Below are 23,763 nucleotides of genomic sequence, written 5' to 3' on the forward strand. Positions count from 1 at the left end.
CGCATCAGGGAAGCCTGCCGTTATTTCTTGCCCTCCTACCCTGTTGAGTTGGTGTCTCTTTCCGGCCCCCATGCACCATACACTCTTCTGTGGGTGCGCATGTCTTACTCCCTGCATTGTGGCTGCTTATTTCCCCCCACCCCGTCTTCCCTAACTAGGCTCTGAACTCCTTTGATACTCACTTCCACATTGCCAAGCCCTACCAGGGGCCTGGCAGACAATATCCTTAGTGGTGGTAAAATTTTGTCGACTGGATTGATGAGTACATGAATGAGTCAATGAGCCTGCAGTTTATAAGATTTTGCTCCAGGTTTGCACCGAAGACTGGTGAGAGGAGGGTGGCAGATGGCCCTGGGACACCCAAGCAAAGAGTATATCAATCCTAGAGCTTCTCCCCCAGATGTCCTCTGCTCTGGCTTCTGGTGCTTTCCTCCCACAGCTAGGGCACATCCCAAGGGCAGATCTGTGATACAGCCTTAATTTATGGAGGGTTTTAATGGACACAGGGATATTAAAGGGCCAGGGTTAATTATTTAGAAAGTGTTTCAACTGACTTGTTTTCCATCCCCTCAATGATGGGTAGCTTTATTTTTGGTTTAAGTTTTTTTTTTTTTCTTCGAAGTAAACTCTGTCCCCAACTGGGGGCTCCAACTCCTGTCCCCAAGATTGAAAGTCACATGCTTTGCCGGCTGAACCAGCAAAGTGCTCCAGTGATGGGTAGCTTTTTTTTTTTATAAAGATTTTATTTATTTATTCATGAGAGACAGAGGCAGAGGGAGAAGCAGGCTCCCCCTGGAGCAGAGAGCCCGATGCGGGACTCGATCCCAGGACCCTGGGATCATGACCTGAGCCGAAGGCAGACGCTTAACCGACTGAGCCACCCAGGTGTCCCCAGTGATGGGTAGCTTTAAAGCCCATGTTCACTCCCTGGGAAGAAAAGACATCCTACCCTTGTATGATTTCTAGTTCTGAGCCACTCATGCTTCACATTCTAGAAAGCAAGCACATCTCTGCGTATACCATCTCCTGCTTCTTTTTGGATTCACTAAAAGTGTAAGGGGAAGTGGCTGGAGAAGGAGGCAGTTTGGACATTGGGCAGACTAATCAGAAGAACCATCTCCTCTATTAGAGGAATGAAAAAAATGCTCAGACTAACTTACCTGGGACGTGAAGTTGTGTGACAGGTCCTTCACTGAGAAAGGAGGACTAGTCGCTTCTGGTGGCTAAAATGATTACTTCTTCTGTTTTTTGTTTTTTTAAAGTCTTTTTTTTTTTTCTTTTTTTAAAGATTTTATTTATTTGACGAAGAGAGAGACAGCGAGAACAGGAACACAAGCAGGGGGAGTGGGAGAGGGAGAAGCAGACTTCTCACAGAGCAGGGAGCCCAATGCAGGGCTCAATCCCAGGACCCTTGGACCATGACCTGAGCCAAAGGCAGACGCTTAACGACTGAGCCACCCAGGTGCCCCTGTTTTTTTAAAGTTTTATTTATTTAAATAATCTCTATACCCAGTGTGGGGCTCAAACTCACGACCCCAAGACTGAGTCTCACGCTCTTCTGAGCCAGCCAGGCACCCCTAAAATTATTACTCCCTTTGAATCTGAGAAGGAAAATCATTTTCAGACAAATTAGGGGATAGAAGAATGTGAAAAGATGAAGTCCCCATGATATTCATTAGCTCTTGGAATCTGATAAAATTCTGAGATTATTATTTGTGACTTTGTGAATTTCTTTTATATGCCAGATATGGTCCCGGAAACATTAAAATGACTCCCTTCTAGAGTGTAAAATTATAGATAGGAAGTCCTTCTCCACCCTCCTCCTCATTCTGTTGTATTTAAGAGTTTTATTTGACTCCGTTTTATTTATTGTTTTGTTCATTGCATGGGGAGTAAGTAATTACAGTCCGCTTAATCAGCTTCCTGGAGGAGTTGGCCTTCACTGGCCTTTTGGAGACACCAGTCAGAATGGAGACCAGGGCTTTTTATTTTTAATTTAAACCTAAGATATTAGGTGGATTGTATAATTTTTTCTTTCGAAATAAGAAATGATTATTATTACATTTTAAAAATCACAGAACTCCAGGGGCGCCTGGGTGGCTCAGTCGGTGAAGTATCTGCCTTTGGCTCAGGTCATGATCCTAGAGTCCTGGGATTGAAACTCCATGTCTGCTTCTCCCTCTGCCGCTCTCTCCAGCTTGTGCACTCCCTCTCTCTCAAATAAATAAATAAAATCTTTCAAAAAAATAAAAATCACAGAACTCCAGACTGAATATTACTACACACACACACACACACACACACAGATTTCTGGAGAGTCACCTACTGTACCCCCTCTCAAAATTTGGCTGAGTTCTGCCTCCGGGCAATTTTCCCATTCAATTCCACACACCAAACTGGGATAAATAGAAACACTGAAGTCTTTTGGTTTCACCCACACTTCCAGAATGCTCTTACAGGTAGAGTATTTGTTGGAGAAAATCATTTTTCTGAGAATCTTGCTGGGGTCATCACTGCCCTGGATTGTATGATATTTAACTTTATTCATGTTTCTTTTTTTTTTTCTGCCCCATCAAATGACTTAATGTCTTCTGTATTAAAAACATTTCTGTGCAATATCTAGGGGCGCCTGGGTGGCTCAGTCATTAAGCGTCTGCCTTCGGTTCAGGTCATGATCCCAGAGTCCTGGGATCGAGCCCGCATTGGGCTCCCTGGAGCCTGCATCTCCCTCTCCCACTCCCTGTGCTTGTGTTCCCTCTCTCGCTGTGTCTCTCGCTGTCAAATAAAATCTTTAAAAAAAACAAATTTCTATGCAATATCTAAAAGTTAAGTGGATTTTAGTATGAAATATGTTAAGTAAAATTTAAAATACATTTGAGGTTGGTATGTCCACAAACTCAGATCAGAAGATGAAAACCAAGATCTTTAGTGACAGGAATTGCATATAAGGAAGTTTTTACAACTGTTTGCTCAGTGCCCATCAGTGAAGGAGATGTGCTTCAGTGGAGAGTTTAATCCTTGTTTGCTTAGTTGTCAGGAACAATAGAAACTGCTCCAGAAGAGAAATACGGGTGTGTGTAGGGGAGGGAGGATGGGAACTGCAGCTTGGGGGCGGGGGGTGTTAGTGTTCGCGTGTGTGTGAACAGAAAGCAGGAAACCGGAGCTGCCCGTGGCCTGCAGTAAGGTCGGCTCGCCTGTCTCCGGCTCTTTTCTATTTGCTCTGATGACAAGCAGAGCTTTGAAAAGCTTTGTGAAGACAAAGACTTCACCAGAACCGAGGGGAAAACAATCCAAGTGCTAGAAGTGCAAGTGCTAGGAGACCTGAGGGAGAGGGGGGCCCAGCTGAAGATAAGCCACCCACTGCGGAAGGCGCCGGGAACCTGGGTCCCCATCCCGGGAGAGAGGTGCCATGGGGGAAGATGCTGCACTTCTGCTCTGTCCTCTCTGCTACCTGCGGAAAACCAGAAAAATGAAGCCCCCAGGCAGCACTGTTCAGTGGAAGGTGGTGAAACCCTGTAGCCAGACTCTTTCTCCCTGGAGAACTCTTGGGATTAGTCAGTCGGGCAGCCCTTCCCCACCTCCATGGGCACGATGTGATATGCTATGGGGGCAGAGGGACCTGCTACCTGGATGGCCCCTACAGGAGAGTACGCAAGTCAGGGATGGTGGTCTAAGACTGCTAAGGGCTCATCTTTTCACAAGGACCAACAGTTGAAAAGCAAAGTACGGGATAATTGGCTGGGTGTGGAGGGGGTGGATGTCTTTTCCATTCTTTCCTTTTCCCGCTGAAGCCTGGGGGATATAAGCGGGAGGGAGGCTGAGCTCCTGATTAGGTTTATAACCCAGATACTACTGGTCCTGATGAATTAAAAGAATATTAAGGCCATAGCCAGGGACACCACATTTTTCATTTAACCAGGATTGCAGCATTGACTCTCTAAATAGTCTGGAAAGGCAGGCTGCTTTCTTCTACCCTCCACCCCAGGCTCCCAGGTGGACTTAGGAGAACTTGGGGGCAGCAGATTGATCACAAGGTGCGACAGGTGGTGGCCCTTGAGTGGGACCAGTTAGCTTGGTTGGGGTCTGTGTGAGGAGGCTGCAGCTCTCTCTGGCCTCCTCCTGCATGAATGTCCTGCAGATTCATTGTCAGTATGGCGTGTGTGCATGAAGGAGCAAATGGAGCCCTTCTGGTGAAGCAACAAGTCCTGGGATGCACGAGGCTAAGGGTGGGACTGAGTGTCCTCTTTGAAGGTGTAGGGCAGCTGGATGACTGTTATTGGTCTGGTTTAGTCCCTCATAGATTTAGACTCAACTCCCCCCGCTTCCTCCTCTGCCCCTTGCTGCAGATGCTCTGCAGGTGAGTGGGGGACGACCTCTGAGCCTCAGGGACGGTGGGCTCAGCTTCAGTCTCATTTAGGACTCCCTAAAGATCTTCATTACCTTTCTTGTGAGAACCACTGAGTAGCAGCACTGCCCCCTTGCTTTGAGGCAAAGTGGCTGGGGATAGTCTCCGTGTTCTACCTGGCATTATTGGCAAAGTGATCTGAAAAAGCACCCTCCCTGCCCCCAAGCCTGAAATCCCATTTCCTCTTTGCAGTCCTTCACCTACTCTTTCACTTGGTACCTAAGGATTGAGTACTGAGGACTGACCGTCAGGCCAGATCCTGATGGGAGCCTCTCCCAGCATCCATGGGAGAGGAGAGGCAGGGTGCTAATGTCTTTTTATAAAAGTTGACTCCACAAGAGTTAAAGTGGAGGGGCACCTGGATGGCTCAGCGGTTAAGCATCTGCCTTTGGCTCAGGTCATGATCCCAGGGTGCTGGGATCAAGCCCTGCATCGGGCTCCCTGCTCCGTGGGGAGCCTGCTTCTCCCTCTACCTCTACTGCTCCCCCTGCTTGTGTGCGCTCTCTGTCTCTGTCTGTCAAATAAAAAATCTTAAAAAAAAAAAAAAAAGTTAAAGTGGATATTCAAATTGCTGTAAGCAATTCCTGCGGCCGTGCCCCCCTCCTCCCGCTGCCCCCCACCCCTTCCTGGGTAGGTGAGGAAGGGCTCCACCTTGTACTTGCAACTCTTCTCCCCAGGCTCCTCAGTGCCACCACCTACTGTGTGTCTGTGGCTTCTTGGCCAAAGTACCATTCAGGGGCTGTTTCCTCATTGCAAACCGCTCATGATACCCACCTTAAAGGGATGTCTTAAGCATTAAGAAACCAGCATGTGTGGAAATTTAATAAATTTATATTTAATTTTATAATTAATAAATGGGAGTGTCATTTAATAAATGGGAGTTTCCTCTTTTCCCCTCCACCTCCTTCCAGATCCTCCCCCTCCTCCCACCTTCCTTGCCACCTCCCCGTGCTTTCTCTCCCCCCACCCACCCTATTCTCCACCTGTAACTTCTCCCAAGCATCCCCCCTCTTCGTCATCAACCCTTTAGGCTCAGAAGCCCCAACCCCCCAGTTGGCCTTACTTGGAGGACCGGGTGGGGAGAGGGGCTCGGAGATCCCAAATGGCTACGGGGGCTTCTGAGGCCAATAATGGAGCCTTGAGCTGCAGTGGGTTCCGGGGGTTGGGAGAGGGAGCTGGCTCAAGAGTGACAGCCCATCTCGGGGGGGACGAGGACGACCGGCTCCGGGTCCGACTCTCCCCGACCCGGAGCAGCAGCCGTGACCTTGAGCTGGAGGCGGGGGCGCGGAGGGGACCGGGCCCCGCGGGGCAAGTGCGCCCCGCCCCGCCCCGGCCTCTCCCGCCTCGCCGGCCCCGCCCCCCGCGGCCGCGTCTCCTCCCCCCACTGCAGCGCTCGCCGCGCTCGCCCAGCCGTCAGCCGCCGCCGCCGCTTCGGCGCAGACTGCTAAGCTCAGCAAGTCTTGCGGCAAAGGCACTTCGGACCGAGTTGGGGCCGGGGCGGAGCGGGGACCCCGGGCCCCGGGGGAACGGACGCCCCTCTGCACCGTGGCCAGCGCCCCGCCCTTACAGCCCGCCGCCCCCTCACTTCGGGGACCCGGGATCCCTCCTGCCTGGCCGCTCCGTGTAAGTCCGTCCCCCCTCCCCCGCCTATGGGGGGGCATCGACTCCCCCTCCAAAGTTTTTCTTCCCGGGGCGCGTTTTCCGTTGCTGGGCCGAGGGGGCTCCCCGGGGGGGGCGGGGGGGCGGGTCCGGGAAGTTCGGGGCCAAGGGGGCCGGGCGCCCGCACCGTCCTTCGGGGGGAGTTTGGACGCGTGCGGGTGGAAGGTTCGTTTTGGGAAGCTGGACTCGAGCGGCGAGGAGCCCGCGGCTCTGCGGGCTTGGGGCGGGAGGAGGAAGCAGCTTTCCTCCCTGGGCTGGGGGGGCGCGCGGCGGATGAGGTGCAAGCGGAGCGGCGGGCCGACGTCCCCGGAGCCCTCGGGCTCTGCGTCCCCGCCGCTCCCGCCCTCCCTTCTGGACGCCCCCCACCCCGCGTCTCGCCCACCCCAAGCCCGCCGGGGCCGTCTCCAACCCAGCTTCTTTCGGCCCCGCCTCACGCTTCAGGGACCCCCGGCCCCGCCGTCGTGGGAGGGGGAGGGAGGGTCTGCGGGCTCCAGGAGGCAGAGACCCTGGATTAGGGGAGAGGGCGGGGGTCGGGGAGGGGGGACAGACTCCAGGGACTATCTGGAAGTGAGGGTCGAGAGGAACTGGGACAGGGACGCGAGAGGGGGATGGAAGCACCCCTAGTCTCTCTCCAAATCTCATGACTCAGCACGACCTAGGACGTCCCGTCCCTGCTTCAGCCCTCCTTCCCAGGGCTGGCTCCCAGACCCAGAAAGTACAGACAATCCCACCCCGCTTTTCCGGACTCCTTCATTTACCTTCCCCATTTTGGGTCCCCCCTTCACCTGTCTCTGTTCACCCCCCTTTCTCTCAGGACATGGGGGCTTTATTTTTTTAATTAAAAGGGTAGATGATTTATCCTTCTCCTATCCCTTTAACCCACTCCTTCCTCCTTTCTCCTTTCCACCCTTCCATTCCCACATTCCACAGGTGCCTTCCGGACACCCTGGTCCATGGTGTGTGTGGGGGCCTCCAAAGCCCCATCTCTCCCTCTGCAGCCTCCTCCCCCCATTCACTGTTGAGGTAGAGAAGTGAGTGTTCTGGCTGCTTTCTCCTGTGGCAGCAGAAAGGAGTGCAAGGACACAGGAGGTGGCCCAGGAGAGGGGCACTGCAGTGGGGGAGAGAAGGCCAGAGGCCTGATGGGGTGGGCGGACCCGGATTGGAATGGAGTGGGCATAAGGATGAAGAAGTCCTTAGGCTCTGTGTGCCCAGAAAGACAGGAAGATGGGCCAAGGTCTGACCTGGAGAGAGCTGGGGGGTGCCCTTCCTCCTCTCCTCCTGTTGCCGTCCTGAGAGGGTCTCCCATGTGTAATCGATTAGCCTCAGCCTGAGCCATCCAGCTCTTGGTAACCTGGGCACTTCATCAGAGGGTGTGACCACGGGGAGCAGGGTAGCCTTCATCTTTCCAGTCATCTCCCCCTGCTTAGGTCCACGTGCAGACTTTGGGCTGCTAGGAACATCTCTGTGTCCACCCCCCCCCCCCCAGGAGCCAAAAGAAGAGCCATGCCCAGTGCCCCTAAGACAGGGCCAGAGGGGCAGGTGGGAGAGGCGGGCCGGCCCTGATGCAGTGGGACGTGCATGCCTGGCAGCCACTACCAGCTGCAGCCTGTGTCAGGGCCCCAGGGGTGAGTCAGCGTCAGGGGTCCACACCAGACAAATTGAGACCTGGGCCAGGGAGCCCAGCCCCACTCCTGCTTCTCTTCCGCATGCCCCTGGGAATGACTGGTGCCCCCTCAACCCTCAGTCCTGGTTTTCTCCCTGCTTGGTGCTCAGACAGATCCCTGGCTTCATCCTCTAGGACACCCCTGGGGGGACTTGCTTCTTCTGGGGACCTCTTGGGCTTGATCCTGGCCCATTCTCCATACCTTGCCCAAGGAGGAGCTGGGGAGCTTCTGGAAAGCTGAAAAAGGGGAAGGTACATATAAGTGTTCTACTTCCAGAATCAGAGACCTGGCTCACTGCCCCTAGGAGGAGGAGACCAGAGGTCATTCTCCCTTTCACCTTCAGTCAGCTGCCACGCAGATGTGACAGGAATGTCCCTGGTACTGCAGGGACCCGCGGGCGGGTGGGCTTTCGAGATGACTGGAGAAGCCTCTTCCCTGCTCTCCCTGAGCCAGTATTCCCCAGCCCCAGGCGAGCCTGACCTCCAGCGACCCTTGTGCCTCCACCTGGACTCTGTCCTCTCTCAGCAGAGTCTCCTGTTTCTTCCCACCGACCCTGTGGAGTCTGTGTAGCCCTGTCAGGAGAGCAGAGAGAGGGGCAGTGGGTGCTCTGGGATCCAGGGTATGGGAAGCATGGTGAGGATGGAGGCGGAGGAAGTTGGGGTTCAAGGAGCTGGAAGAGTGGCTCATTATCCCCCTCCTTGGACAGAAGCATCCTCGGGGATAGTCAAAGACCGTGGAGATTAGACTTGCTGTTTCATTTGCCCTTGGGATCTGAGCTTTCCTGATCTGGGTTCTAGCTGAAGGTGGGTCTGCTTTTTTTGAGTGAGACACACAGAAGGTCCAGAGTGATGGAGATGATTTTTGAGAACCGGAGTGGCAAACCAGAGTGGACAATAGAGGGTGATTACTCAGTACGGGGTAGTGGTTAACAAAGGAAGCAGCAAACCAACAGGCTTGGGTTCATAATCCCAGGGCCACTAATTACAAAGTGTGTGACTTTATTCATTCATTCATGCAACACATATTTATTGGTGAGCACCTACTATGTCAGCACCTACTATGTGCATTGTTCTAGTCACTGTGGATACAGCAGTGAACAGACAAAACCCCAGCCCTTATGGATTTTGCATTCCAGCAGGCCTAGACAAGTTGCTTAGTTACTCTGAGCTCAGTTTCTACATTCATTCAACTATTAGATTTTGAGAGTCTACTATGTGCTGAGGGTATGTTAGGCCATGGAGATTCAGTTGGGAACAAAACAGACCTGGTTCCTGCCCCCGTGGCATTTACCATCTAGTGAATAACACACAGGATTAAGCAGATTATTACATAAATAATTCATCACAACCGTGACACCTGTTAGGAAGACATACAGGATGCCTCAAGACCATGCAATGGCGTGACCTGACCAGGTCTGGAAGGTTTCATCTATAAATCTGAGGTAATAATACTTACCCCACAAGTAAATGATAACTTATTCATATGGCGCCCTGGACGGATACAATTCTAAATTTCCTCCATGAATAACCATCACACATGCAACAAGTTGCTTCTTCATCCTCCACTAGGTCAGAGAAACCCAGGTAGAGACGCCATGATCCAGTCCTGGGTTCTCAGGAGGACAGGGAGTCTGACGGGTAACACGGTTCCACCGGTGAAGTGGCAAGTCATGGACACAGTCTAGTGTCCCCAGCCAGATTGCCCGGGTTCCTCCTGGTTTGGCCCCTGCCTCTGACTTGGGCAAGTTAATCAAATGCTATTTCTCAGTCTGCCTATCTGTGGAGTGGAGGTAAAACCCGAATCTGTGAAATAGGCAGCTTTCGTCGAGGATGCAGTACGTTAATGCCTGGAAAGGGTTCGAGCAGCGCCTCGCACCTGGTGAAAGCCAGGCCTATGTGCTCCACTGTTGTTTCGTTGTTGCCTGCCTGCCCTCCTAGCCCTTTCCCTGCCTGCAGCCCAGACTCTTTCGGCACATTTTCCACCTCTGTTAATCTTAAAAACTCGAAGGAAGGAGCTGCTGTAACTTCTTCGGTGGCCATTCCAGAATTTCCTCCCTCTGACTCTCAGGCAGTTCTTTATGCCCGACGAGGCCGTATGTTGTCAAAGCTTAATTTCTGGGCAGGATTTGTCCCAGCAGTCCTTCATTTTCATCCCTGGAACTGATAGGTCAGGGTAGGAGCCAGAGTGATGGGTCCATTTGGATCTGGGCCTAGAGGGACGTGAACAGTCATTGTGAGTTTACAGCCCCCGTCCCCTGACCCCAACATACACACACACAGGTCTATGCTTCAGCAAGGGGTCTAAAATTAAACATCAGGAAGGATACCCCAAATACATGGTATGCAAGAGACGTCCTAAAAGCTTCCTCCCTGGATAATTTTCCAGACTGGGACAGACTTCCCCACCTGTCTGGTCAGGAGACCATAGGACTGAATGCTGGGATGGGGAGGTTGGATCCTTCGGGAAGGAGGCTGTGAGTTGCTTGGTCCGTTATCATAGCCACTGACACTCGGAGGGTTGGGTGCTACCAGGCAACTCCCAAACTGGGGGTCCGGGGCAAGAAAAGAAGAGGACAGCCCTGCTGTTGTAAATTCAGGAGAGCCCCCCTTTTGACCATTTGGTCTGGGGCCTCGACATTTCAGCTTTTGCTGTAGGCAACACTCACCGTCAGGCGGAAGAAAGGGCATAGCCAGCATGGACCATGCCTGGCAAGGAGATGCAGAACCGGGTGTGAGCCACACAGCCGTCAGGGCAACCCGCCGGCCCGCTCCTCTCTCAGGCTGCCCCTTCCTTTCCCCCTCTGTGATTTTTCGTCTCCCACCACAGGGGTCTCAGAGCAGACATCACAGTCCCACTTTACAACAAACAGGCAAAGGCTCAGAAAAGTTGTGTGACTGGTTTAAAATCTCACACCATGGAGACCAGAGCGAGGTCTCAAACCTAGATCAGAGCACTTTGGTGGGGGGTGGTTCTTTCGAGGCTGCTGTAGCTGATTGGTGAGAACTTTTCCTCTCTAGGGAGCCTCCCCTCCCCCGTTCCTTCTCACCAGCTCCCTCTAGAGTGTGCAGCCTGCCAACATGGTCAGGGGTCCCCAGAGTCATTAATGCTTTGAGTATAAGCAGGGGACCAGTCATTGAAATCAGGTAGCAGGATTTTACAAAATTAGGCAGTGATCCCTTGGAGAAATGGAATCAGCTCTCCCTCTCTGGTGTTGGGCTTCTCTGGGACTCGCTGTAAGGATTTTGTCATCTTCAGGAGCACTTGCTCTGAAGTGAGGCGGGAGGAGCCCTGGTGGAAGGAGCAGAGCAGATGATGGGGCACCCGGGGAATCTGCCCCCAGCCTCATGCAGCCTTATCTGAACGGGGTGCTGGCATCATCAGCAAATTCCCAGTTCGGTCAAGTCATCCTCGGAAGCCCAGCAGGACATAGGCATGGTACATATGCTCGTGTCTAGTTGGTATCTGACTGCTTCTCCTCTTCAGAGAGTCCAGGCTTGAGAAGTCAAGATCCCCATGGACTTACAGCCGGCACTCAACCCTCGCATGCAGGGGCAGCTAGAGTCCAAGCAGCGGCTGGGGCGGAGCACACCCGTTCCTGCTTTCCTGCTTTCCTCCTTTTCCTTCCACTTCCAAATCAGATGGACCAAGCACCTATTCTGTATAAGGCACTAGGGATTAAAAGGGAGCAGGGAATAACCACCTAGTGTTCATCAGGCTGGGATTTCCTCAAAGGCAGAGCATGGGGCTCTTCCTTCTCTGCTGGGTTCCCCGCCCCCAACACCCAGAATAGAGCTCTGTAGCCAGGAGCATTTGTGATGGCTGGGTGCAAGGAGACTGGGCTCCCAGAGCTTCCCAACCCCAGGATAGCTGCCTGCCAGGACCAGATTTCCCTCAGTCCTTGGAGCCTTGTTCCCTTCCTCCCTCCGAAGAGAGACTGAGAACCCCAAGGGCCTCATCACTGGGCAGTCTGGGACTAGGGCGGGGCGGTGGCTGAGCAGGGAGTCAGGGAGGCTCCTCTGAGGCATTTGTGAGACCCAGGTGCCTCTGGGTGGGACAGGGAGTCCTCAGGCCGTGGAGACCCCTGGCGGGGCTTCCCGTAATTGGGTTGATGCCATAGCTCTGGAATTTAGCAATTAGAGAATATTGCAGTTGGAGGTGGCATTCACCCATTATTATTGCATACATCTTAATATTGAGTGTAAGTGGTTGTAACGAGGAGCTTGGCACTAGGGAGATGAGAAAACTGAAATGAATGGAGGAATGGGATGAGGGGGCCTCTTAGACGGAGCATGGGGATGGGACGGGGAGGACATCGCAAGTAGACTGAGGACATAACCTGGAGGGGAGACCAGGTTGGGTCGAGGCCCAGCAGCCCCCTGCAGACAGCAAGAGGTGACTGTGGCCAAGTCAAGGAGGCTCACCTGGGCCTTGGACATTCTCCTTTAGCTTCCTGTTCCCCCAAGTGATTGGGGAAGCAGCTTTTATGCTCTTTATAGAAAGGAATTCCTTTCTGATGTCTAACCTTACCTTTTTCTGCTCCACCTCAACGTCACATCCCCTGCCTCCTTTCTGGAGAGGAGGAGAGCCTGACAGGTGGCTTGAGGGGACCCTGGGCATGGGCCCTGGGTGGTGGTCTCTGGGGACCCTCCTTGTCTCTCATCTCCTGCGTTTATTTGGAGAAAAGCATATTTAGCTAACACACAGCCCTTTATCTCTATCCTCCTTGGGGCTGCTTGGCTCCCCATTTTCGTTGTTAGCCAGGGATACCATATGGTGCCAGCTGCCATGGACCAAAGTCATGGGCCCAGTGTTGCGGGTCTGCGATTAGATGCCGGAACCTTTGGGTTCCTGTGTGTCCACCGTGTCTGAGGGATGTACAGAGGATGAACAAGAAGCTAGCATTTCAGTGCTCTGGGATCCTGGGTGCTTCCTGGGGAAGCAGACCTGGGGGCTGAAACCCAGCCTCACCACTAGGGGCCAAGGTAAGTTAGAGTTAGGCCCCAGGAAGCACAGGGTGGCTGCCGGTGGGGTGGGAGTCAGCAGGACACTTGGAGTTAATTGAGACAAGAGGGCTCCCTCTCCCAGTTTGACTGTCCCATGTGGAGGAAAAGGCATCACTTTAATAAGGCTGCCCTGGTTCCAGATCAATCCTGGCATTGCAGGAAGCGAAGGGGGAAGCACCACGGAGAAACTGGATTAGCTCGTTGATGCTGGCCGCTGCGCTTGCTGCCAGAGGAGGCAGGGGGGACGTGAGGGCTGAGCCTGCAACTGGCAGCTCAGCCCCCAGAGTTTGAGGCTTCCCAGGGAGACGCTGGTCCCCAGCCTTGGCAGGTCTCCTGCTGGTAGAAGAGCAACAGAAGTGCCCGGGGGGAACGGACAGTAGCAAAAGCCAGGTCCTCTCCACTGCAGAGGCCGGGAGGTGTCCTCAGGCTTCCCCAGGGATATAGACGGTGAGCTCCAAAGGCACGGGGAGGAGAGGTGATGGGGAAGGCGGAGAGGTGATGCCCGACACCCCCTGGGTCCGTGCCCCACAGCTGCATGTTCTGCAGGGCATAACAGAAACAGCACCCACCACGTCCTGCCTGGGCAAGCGACTTAAACTGTCTGAGCTGCAGGGTTCTCATCTGCAAACGGAGATAGTAACACACAAGGGATACAGCCCATGGGAAGAGTACACGAGATGTCCTAGGACCGCACTTCTCCAAAGTGTGGTCTGTGGACCCCTGGGCTTCCCCAAGAATTGTTCAGGGGGAGCCATAAGGTCAAAGCTATTTTCCAAATAATCCTAAGGTTATTTGCCATTTTTTTTTTTAAGATTTTATTTATTTGCGAGAGAGAGAATGAGAGACAGAGAGCATGAGAGGGAGGAGGGTCAGAGGGAGAAGCAGACTCCCTGCCGAGCAGGGAGCCCGATGCGGGACTCGATCCCGGGACTCCAGGATCATGCCCTGAGCCGAAGGCAGTCGCTTAACCAACTGAGCCACCCAGGCGCCCCTATTTGCCATTTTTAATATGTTGTCAGTGATGGTCCCGAGGCCATGGGTTGAACTGCTGGAACTTTAGTGTGGATCAGGGCAGGGCACCAAACTGTTCTAGGCACTGCATTCTTCCCCACCACATACCTGCTAAATAAATAAACAAATAAATAAATGCCAGTTTCCCTTATGAATTTCTTTGACGAAGGAGTAAAGATTACAAATTTTATTAAATCTTGACTCTTGAGTGCACATCTTTTTAATGTTCTTTGTGAAGAAATGAGAAGGACACATAAAGCCCTTCTTGTTTTAGAGCGTGTGGTATTTCACCCCCTTTGTGAGTCTCAGAAATGTGAAATAAATGTCCCCAAGGTCACACTGCTAGTGGGGGGCTGAATCAACATACAAACGCAGGTTGGTGTGCCCCCCCTCACCCAGCCACAACACTCCCCCAGGCCACACACTGTAGGTGGGGGAAGTCAGGCTGGACTGTGGGGGGCGGGGAACAGTCAGGCTGGACTGTGGGGGGGGGACAGTCAGGCTGGACTGTGGGTGGGGGACAGTCAAGCTGGACTGTGGGGGGGCAGGGTGGTCAGGCTGGACTGTTAGGGCTGACAGTCAGGCTAGACTGGGGGGCGGTCAGGCTGGACTGTGGGTGGGGGACAGTCAGGCTGGACTTTGGGGGGGAACAGTCAGGCTGGACTGTTGGGGGTGACAGGCTAGACTGTGGGGGGGCAGTCAGGCTGGACTGTAGGTGGGGGACAGGCTGGACTGTGGATAGATGCCCACACAGGCTGGTATTCACAGGGCTCTCTCCGGAACTGGCCATACTGGTGGAGTCTGGACACTGGTTCTGTCCACACAGCTCTGGGGATGCAGAGGAAACCCGGATCTCAGCCCCCTTTAGAAGTAACATCTCACAGTGAGGACTGGCAGAGCTTCCTGTTGCCTGTCTTGTATAGGGGACCTAAAGCTCCATATTGGACAGGACCTCCAAGGGCCACCTGGTGAGAAGTAAAATAGTCCTTAATGGTAACCCCTGAGAGTGAGGAAGTTCTTTGTGTCTAGCCGTATTCCTCCTTCTGTACTGAGTCCCCGTTTCCTCTTATAATACATCCTTCGCTGCCTCCTGCCAGGTGAGTCTGGGGGTCAGAAGCTGCGAGCTGGAGGCTGAGTTACGGGCTGTGTCTGCTGAGTTACAACTGCCTGTTGTAATTAAGAGTTAGCACCCCGATCGGAGAGGCTGGGAGGCCTCCTCCCTCAGCAAGGACAGGCAGTCTTCATGGCTCTTCCGTGGCTTTAGTAGCTTGGGCACTGAAGAATGTGGTTGGTTCATCCTGGGAGGACAAGTGGAGGGCAGGGCAGGGAGGCTCTGGAGGACGGTGGAGGAACCACCTTCAGACGAGGTCAGGCGTCTGCACACGCACATCTGGCCCCGCAGGGAACATGCGTCTCTCAGCTCTTCAGCGGCCACAGGGCTGGGTAATTGACTGTCCTGGCACATGGCTCCTTCCCCGGCTCAGCCATCCTGGGCTGCTCATCCTGGACCAGGAAAGGGAAAGACCGAGACATAGTAAAAGATGGAGGCCTTCCTGGATGAGAGGGTCACCGGAGCAATTTGTCCTTTCCTGGGAATGGGGAGAGAGCATTGAAACCCTGGAAGCTGTCCTGTGGAGTCAGTGAGCTAAAGCAGGAATTGGGTTCCTGATCCTCCACTCTCCCAGTCCCATGAATGTGTTTCTGTCTCTCTGGCTCTTCCTCTAGATCCAGGAGATCCATTGGAGACAGACCCTGGGCTTGGCAGCTAGTGGGCAGGGGAGAACTCAACAGTAAATTTGGAAGCACAGAGAGGCAGGATGGGGCAGCCTTCATAGGACAGGTTGGTACCCCCAGGACTCTCAGTTTGGGGCACAGAGCTCTGGCCTTTAACAAGCCAGACAGATTCCCAAAACAGCCCCTCCCGGTGTCCATCCCATTGCCCTACTTTCAGAGAGCATTTCTTTCTTGTCGGGTTTGTGACATCCCGGAGCACTTGGCTCAGACTAGGGAAGATTCACAACTCCACATAAACACACAGATGCAAACCTACCACACATACACACTCTTGGCAGGTTGCCTGTGGGCAGTGGGGCCTCCCTCTTACATTCCTTGGAAATTGAGAATGAAATTAGATCTGAGACCTTATCTTCAGGTTGGAGAGGACTTCTCCAGGTGACATGTGCTCTCCTTTCACCTCCACCTGCCACTTCCCGGCTTGGCTTGGAACTGCTCTGGGCGGGGTCCTAGGCTGGAGTTTGGGGTCTGGCGCGGTCGGGTCAGGGGGCATGGCAGCTATGTGGTCTGCTTGCAGAGTTTGGACCTGTGGTTTCTCCCATAACTATTGCTGCCTTTCCAGACCCTGTGGCGTCTGCCATCTGTGATTAGGAGCTAATGTAGGTGAAGCCTTCTTGGCTGTGGCTGTTAGCTTAGACCTTCCTGGAGGCAGCATTGATCGGGGAAGGGGGCGCTGTGTTGCTCAGAAGCAGGAGGCTTCTTGGTGGGAAGGTGAATGAGACTGTGTCTGGGACCAGGGCTTGGGGCACCAGTCACTGCCCTAGTGACAGAGGAGATGTGGCGGGGGCGGAGGGCAGGGAGAAAGATAGGTAAGAAAGCACGTAGACTCATTAAATCCTTCCACCAACAACTTGAAGTGAAGGGCTCCCCTAAAGCAGGGGGCTGCTTCACGTGGACACCATAGTGACAAGACTCCTTTCTGTGTCCCAGTTCTCCAGCGAAGGAAAAGTCGTGACATTACCTGTCTCCTCTCCTCAGTGTTGGGGTCAAGGCAAGAAGCTGGGACCCCTAGCGTTGCAGCCTCTCTCGTGCCACACTGGCCACGGCCACCCCTCCACAGGCCTCCACTCATTCATTTATTCAGTCACTCATTCTTGCAACGAGCATTCATGAGCGAGGCTGCGGTGGTGATAAAGGTGGTATGACCTTTATAGTCCGAGGGAAGGAGGCCATTGAAGAAAAGAAACACACAATTGATTATTTGATGACAATTATGATAATCGAGGTGAAGTAAAAAGAGCTCAATGCTCCTAGGGCTTGTAATGGGGGTACCTAGCAGGGTGGGGAGAGTGGGCATATGGCCACCATGGCTCATGAACTCTGGAGAGCCATAGGCTCTCCTGGGTAACTCCAGGTCACTGCCAGGGAGCTGCGAGGCAGGCTCTGGGTTGCAAAGGGCAAGGGAGTGTCTGGCTCTGCTTCTGATTCCCCTGGTGGCCCTGAGCTTGTCATTTTCCCTCTTTGCATTTGTTCATTCCTCTGTAAAATGGGGATCTTTGGCTAGAAATCCCTGCAGTCCCTTCTCAGAGTCCCGGAAAAAGCATTAGAGGTGTTCAAAGGCCAAACTCTAGTTCTCTTGGGGACAGAAAGGATTTCAGGAACAAGGATGGGAAAGCTCCTTGGGCACTGACTCCAGAGAGCAGTGGGGAGAGAACAAGCCCAGAGCCAGGGGACCATGGTTCTTTGAGGTCAAAAAGGGAGGGGTGATGGGACACCTGGGTGGCTCAGTCGGTTAAGCGTCTGCCTTCGGCTCAGGTCACGATCCCAGGGTCCTGGGATCGAGTCCCGCATCAGGCTCCCTGCTCCGCGGGGAGCCTGCTTCTCCCTCTGCCTCTGTCTCTCTCTCTGTCTCTTATGAATAAATTAAAAAAAAATAAATAAAATCTTTAAAAAAAAAAAAAAAAAAGGGAGGGGTGAGCACGGCAGGTGTGTCCCCAGAGTGGCTGGAATCAGCAATGGAGACATAACAGGACAGGCTGCTGTCATTGCACCAAGGGCAGGACTAGAGCCAGGGTTGGAAACTGAAGCAAGCAGGGTTTAGGTTAGACATTAGGCAGCACTTTCATGCTTGTTGCACTGAGACATGTGGCAGGCCTGCAAGGGGGTGAAGAGAGGGTGTCAGATAGGTATTCCAGAAAAGCAGAGAAAAAGCTTTTCTGAGGGAGTGTTTGTGTGGAGGTGGGGGCGGGGGTGGAGAGATGACCTTACAAGGTCTCTCCCTCAGACAAGTCCGTGGATATCTTGCGTTGCCAGCGCTGCTGGATGTGTGTAAGAGGAAGATGTCAGGTCCTCTTGGAAATGAGTTTTTGAGCATAAACTATCCCCAGTTCACATCTCTCGATGACACATGTGGCTAACTGCAATTGTCACACTCAATCAAATCGAGCCCAATTACACCTTTGCTCTCTTGTCCTGCTGTAATATAAATATGGCTTCTGAGAAGTGTATTAGTTGCTGGTAATGTGATTGCTTGAGCGGCTGGGTGTGGGGCTAAGGGAGGCCCGGGTGTTTTATGTTTCTGACCCAGAAACAAGGACTGGAGATGGGCTCCTTGGGGGCATGGGATTGGGCGGCCCATGAGGCCTTCTCAGAGGACCCTGATGCAGTCCTATCTCTATGAATGGGGGATAGATCAGATGCCATCTCAAGGGTTCTTTGTGTCCTTGGACTTTTTTTGTTGTTATTACCCACAGTCACAGGTTCTCCATGTGTATGTAGGTGGGGTGAGTATTGCAGTTGTGCGTATCTCTGCCTCTAGATTATGAAAGGTCCAATGAAACCCTGCCCCCCACTCCCACTGAAGAAGATGCTCTTCATCTTTAGTGATTCATAATGTCAGAAAGGCAACCTAGAGCATGAAGGATTTCAGGTAGACACAAAGAGGAATTTCTGAATGGTAAATGTGGTTAGACATTGTGACAGAAAACCAAACAGATGGTGTGATCTCCAAAGAGAAGAAAGTCTGGGACAGGGTAGGTATTTAGAAAGGATAGATTGACCACCAAGATTCTCTGCATCCCAGGATTCTTGAGTGTGGATGTAGATGTGCTGGAGAGAGTTGACTGTCTGCACAGTTGTTATAGTTGACTTGTATTCAGTGAGTATATCACAGTAGAGGAAGAGGTAGAGGAGGAGGAGGGGAGGTGGAGGAAGGGGAAGAGAGTAATGCTGGGTATAATAGGGCTTAGGAGAGTAAAAGCCTCTTTATCAGTATTGGGATAATATTGCTGCGGTAAGGGATGGTGTGTGTGTGTGTGTGTGTGTGTGTGTGTGTGTGTGTGTGAACTCAGCATCAGGAGACTTCCCTTATGAGAGTCAAACCTGCAACAGGATATGTAGATGCCTGCTACCATGTGAGCTGCCCATTTAAATTCAGGATGCTGTGCGCCTCTCACTAAAACAGCTCCTATGTGTTTGTTTTAAGTAGGCTCTATGCCCAACACGGGGCTTGAACTCATGACCCCTGAGATGAAGAGTCAGATGCTCTACCAACTGAGCCAACCAGGCACCCATAAAACAGCTCCTTTGTATGGGGTCCATTCACACATGCTGAACATTTGCTTTGCTAACAAGCCACAATCATTCAGACTCAATAGTGAAGAGAGTAAAGAGCCAGAGCCTTGTGAAGAATATGGCTTCCAGATTTTTTCAGCATGGACTCCAGTTTAGAGCTCAGGCTAGACTCACCTTCTTTTTAACACAATCCTGACAGTGCATTTACTTTTTTGTAAATCTCCCACCCTCCCCTCACTTGATTCCAAGGAACCACGAAGAGTCACAGTCATGATTCTGGACTTCGGCGGTGTGACCTTGAAAGATCCTGATACGCAGTCTCCAGTCTCATGGCAGAACCTTTCACAATCACCCCACATCTTCTGAAGACTGTCCTGTTATCTACATATCCTCCAAGTTTCTCTTGGCCTTCCCTTCTGGTGACTTCTTTCTTAGAAAATTTCCCTTGGAAATTTTGAGACTAACCAGTCATGTTGTTTTCTCACTTTTAGCTTCTCTGAAAGGAACTGTATCTCAGTATCTTAGAACCAGGGGCCCATACCCAGTTCAAGGTGATGAAAAGAGGTAAGGAGTAGGGATGGTGTACTGTCCCCTTCCCCATGCTCTTGGACATCTGCTTGTTTTTCTCCTTGGAACTTGTCTCGGCTTCCTTCACGTAAATGGTCTCCTGGATTATATTATCAACTTTCCCCTGGATCTCCCGTAGCACCCTTATGTTGCTAGAGGCCCCAACACCAGCAGTGCATAAAAATGCAGGTCTTGAAAAAATAAATAAATAAAAGTAAAAAAATTTTAAAAATGCAAACCTTGGCTGCTTGGGACTGGGAGGTTCAGCACCATGGACAGAGCACTGCACCTGTGCTCTCTGTCCAGACTGGATGGTCACAGGCTAAGCCCCGACTTTCCAATTTTGGAGAAAGAGGCAGGGGTGAGAGGAACACTGGCGTTGTGGAAAATTGTTATCACCCTTTATTGACTGTGAGACCTTGGCCAAGCTACCTCCTCTTCCTGGATCCCACTTTTTACTCTGTAAAATGAGAGGGTTGAGCTCCAAATATCCTACGAGCCTGAGTGTCTATATAATCATCTTTCCCAGGAGGTCTTTAAAAGTAGTTTTGACACGCCTGGTCTGGGTTAGGGGAAGGCCAGTTTAGCTAGTAGGTGATAGGAATACATGACCTAAAATCCTGGAATCTGGCTGTGGTCTCCCAAAATCCGTGACCTGCGTCTCCCTCCAGCTTGCTGAAATGTTTAGAGCAGGGGCATCTTCCCTGTAATAGTCACTATTCCAGATACCCCACTGTCCACTCCACTCATAGGCAAAACCTAGCCTGGGTTGGTGAGAGGGGAGGGATTTTGTGGTAGGGTGCAGTCATGTGAAGTTTAACTGAAGATAGAGTACTGAAATGAAGCTGGAGCTGATTGGGCATCCCTGGAGGGGAGGGAGCTATGAAGGAATTAGAGTGGAGAATCCAGTCTTCATGTTGGCAGGTCAGCAGGGTGTTAGAACTGAGCCCCTCCCTCACTTGTGGGAGAGCTGGGCTGCTGTGGGAGCAGCCTGCAACAGGAGGACGAAGAATTGCTGCATAGATTGGCATGGGGCCAGGTGTGGGGGTAGGGTAGGCAGAGACTGGAAGCTCTTCAGAGCTCTGAGGGCTGGGGGAGCCTGTGATGGTGGGAGAGAAGATAGAGTACCAGACCATGACTGTGTCCTTATGTGCCTGTAGGAGGACTATACCACCTTTTCAGCCTCTTGGTTCATCTGAATGGGGTCATTCTCTGCTTCCAGGCCCCCAGAAATCCTGTAGGGAGGACGAAGCTCTTCTTTTCTATCATCTGGTTCCTTCTTTTCTCATCTTCCCTGCATCTACATTTCTTCCTTGACCACCATATATTTTGCTAAACCGATAATCCAAACACTCTTTGTTTCCCTGTCCAGGGCACTTATCATGGGGGAGAATGTGTACCTGGCATCCTTTGGGTCATTAGAGAGGCAGCTCAGGCTCTACTTTCTGGGTGGGATCACTTGGAACCCTCCATAACTTACTGAACACAAAAGGGAAATTCCAGGCAATATTCAGGTTACCTTCTATCTCCCCTTTTTTGTGCTTCTCCCCTTAGAGATGTCAAGTGCCTCCCAGCTCTCCTGTGCTACCCAGTCCTCCGCACTTGGGTCTGCTCACCTCGTCTCCCTCTTCCCGACATTGAGAACAGTGCAGTATGTCTTATTCCGCAGCCCCAGGCACAGAGTCAAACTGCTCTTCTGCTGAACATGGCACTCCTCCCAAAAAAAAGGCATCTGCGTGTTGAATAGGCAGTGATGCCTACCCAAAAAAAGGCTGGGTAAATAATGATGGGATTCCAGACATGGTAAAGGCTATTGGGGGACATATTTAAGGCAATGCTCTCCTCTGTCGTTTATAACACTGCCTTCCTCACCAGTGGGCAAAATCAGTTCTTGGGAGTGGAATGTGGGCAGGAAGAGGTGGAGCAAGTCTCTTGTTTGGCAGAGGAGACTGGTGTTTACATTTGTGGGTACAATATTCTTATTGGGGGAGGGAGAACTAGGGGCTTAAGCCGCTAGCACCAAGAGTCCGTTGCTCAGGTCCAGTCCTGAAAACCATTGCCCAAACAGGGAGGTGGTTTTGGGGTACAAGGCCAGCCTGGGGGAGCAAGCTGAGTCCCACAGTCTTACTGCAGTGAGCCCAAGGCTTTGGTCTTAAAGACAATAGATTCTATTTCTCATCTCCTCCTAGGCCTGGAGAGCACAAGATACATGGAGACTAATTTTGACCCACTGTGAGGAAGATAGTTCTAATAGAGCAAAAATTTGGTCTGTTTTGGGTGCAAACCAAGTGTTTCATTCAGGGCCTGGCACATGGAAGATACTCAGTAAATATTTACTGAATGAATGTTGAAGGATTAGAACTGTCCAAACACCCAGTGGCTTTTCTCAAGAGAGACAAGCACTTTGTCCTGAGGTACATTCACTGTTGTGTTGCTGGAGGGGCTCTTGCCACACTGATGGCTTGGTCTTAGAGCCCTTTCTCTTGAACTCTGAGAATCCATGACTCTGTGACTTCTTTTGAAAGAAAGGAGACCTTCAGAATGGGGCCAGAGCTGGCTTGACCATGGGAGTCTTTGTAAGGGACACATAACCCGGTACCTTTGGCCCAGCCACCTCTGCGACATCAACCTCCTGCCAAATACGCTTGTTGAACTTGATAAAGAGAGCGTGTCTCTTTCTCATTTCTTGGAAATCCTTATTGTGAGGCTCATGTGTGGCAGCCTCAGCTTGGCCTGTGACTTGCTTGGCCATCTGTTCGGTGGGGTGATATCCATCTGCCTGCCGTGCATACTTTTCAGAGATGGGTGCTCGGTAGGACCCTAGGCGGGCCAGGGGGATGGGAGAGATTGCTGGTTGCCTTCGAGGGGGAGTGGAGGTGGGGTGGGTGTGGGTCCCAGCTCCAGCTGCTCCCATGCTGCGTGCCTGGCGCTGGCCCTGATGAGGATGAATAATTGATGGTGACTAATGGATCATTGCTCCCGTATGAAATATTCAGCAGGGACTATGGCAAGTTCATGTAATCAGGTGTTTCACGCTGCCCTCCTGATAGGTGTGGGACTCCTGGGTTTCCCTGACTCTCAGAGTCATGGGGGTGGGGACACTTCCCCAAAGAGAAGTGGGTTTTGTGCAGAGGGTCCCGTGGAGTGGCCTCCTCAGGGTGCACTTTGCAGGGAGAGGGGCAGGGGCCCATCGTCCTGTATTCTGGGCTTGCCTGCTTTGTGGGGTAGTGTGCCAACCAACATTCAGAACAGTGAACTACAGAGAGGATGGTTGGGGTAAGCAAGGTGCAGCATGCAGCCCCTGGGATATCTGGGGTACTGATGGCGCACAGAGGATGGGGAGCCCCCCCCCACAATGCTCCTTGCCCTTGGGGTACTTAAAACAACCCCGTAGAATGGCCTTATGCAGATGAGGAAGAAGGCTCAAAGGGGTTAAGTGATTTCTCTAAGGTCAGAGGGCTCTAGGGTTGTGGAGCTGGGCTCCTCCCACAGTGCCTCTCCTCAGAGCTGTGTCTACAGTGACAGTCTCTTGGCCCTTTTTCCCCACCCCAACTCTGCCTTGTCCCCTCCTCCCCTTCCCCGCTGACCCTGTGGGAGTGATGTCATTGGGATCCCGGGATAGAATTGCAGCCACAAGCAGCTGTTCAGAGAAGGCTGGCTGGTCCCCCGTGGGGGGTGGGATGATGGGAGTGTGTGTGTGTGTGTGTGTGTGTGATCAGCTCAGCAGGGAGGAGAGGAAGCCCCCCAAGTATATCAGAGCCAGGAATTCAGGGAGGACACTGCCAGATTCGCAGTGGGGGCTTGGCTCCGTGGTGGGATTGAAGAGAGTGCCTTACCTTGCTGCGTCCTGGCCCACTCTGTCAATATGTGGTTGACCTTCCTGATGCTGTTCCCAGGAGCATTTAACCTTCCATGGAGCTCCAGACCCCAACTAGAACCCATAAATCCTGACTGCCATTTGATCTTCCCTCTGTCCCCATGTCTCCCATCCCCACCAGAAGCTCCTGAGGGGCTGCCTGAGGACAGATCTATAGGATGAAAACCTAACTCAGCCCACCCTCCTGAGTTCTGAAATACCCTGAGGAGAGAGATAGGGCCAGTTGCCTCTGGCCATCCATTTCCACGTCTCGCAAGCTCTTTCCATCAT

At 52.3% G+C, this 23,763-nt stretch overlaps 1 protein-coding gene across 1 annotated transcript in view; it reads left to right on the forward strand.

Moving 5' to 3' along the window:
- The first annotated feature begins 5,262 nt into the window (after positions 1–5,262).
- SYT2 (synaptotagmin 2) overlaps positions 5,263–23,763 on the forward strand; it is a 106,834-nt gene continuing 88,333 nt past the window's right edge. Inside the window, exon 1 of the mRNA XM_045877022.3 lies at positions 5,263–6,028. The gene's annotated coding sequence lies outside the window, so the exon portion shown is untranslated. The remainder of the gene's footprint in view (positions 6,029–23,763) is intronic.

Source organism: Mirounga angustirostris, unplaced genomic scaffold (genome assembly GCF_029215605.1).
Source record: "Mirounga angustirostris isolate CCGP_5_RB_7025 unplaced genomic scaffold, mMirAng1.0.hap1 SCAF_6, whole genome shotgun sequence".
In the NCBI taxonomy this organism is placed as follows: Eukaryota; Metazoa; Chordata; class Mammalia; order Carnivora; family Phocidae; genus Mirounga; species Mirounga angustirostris.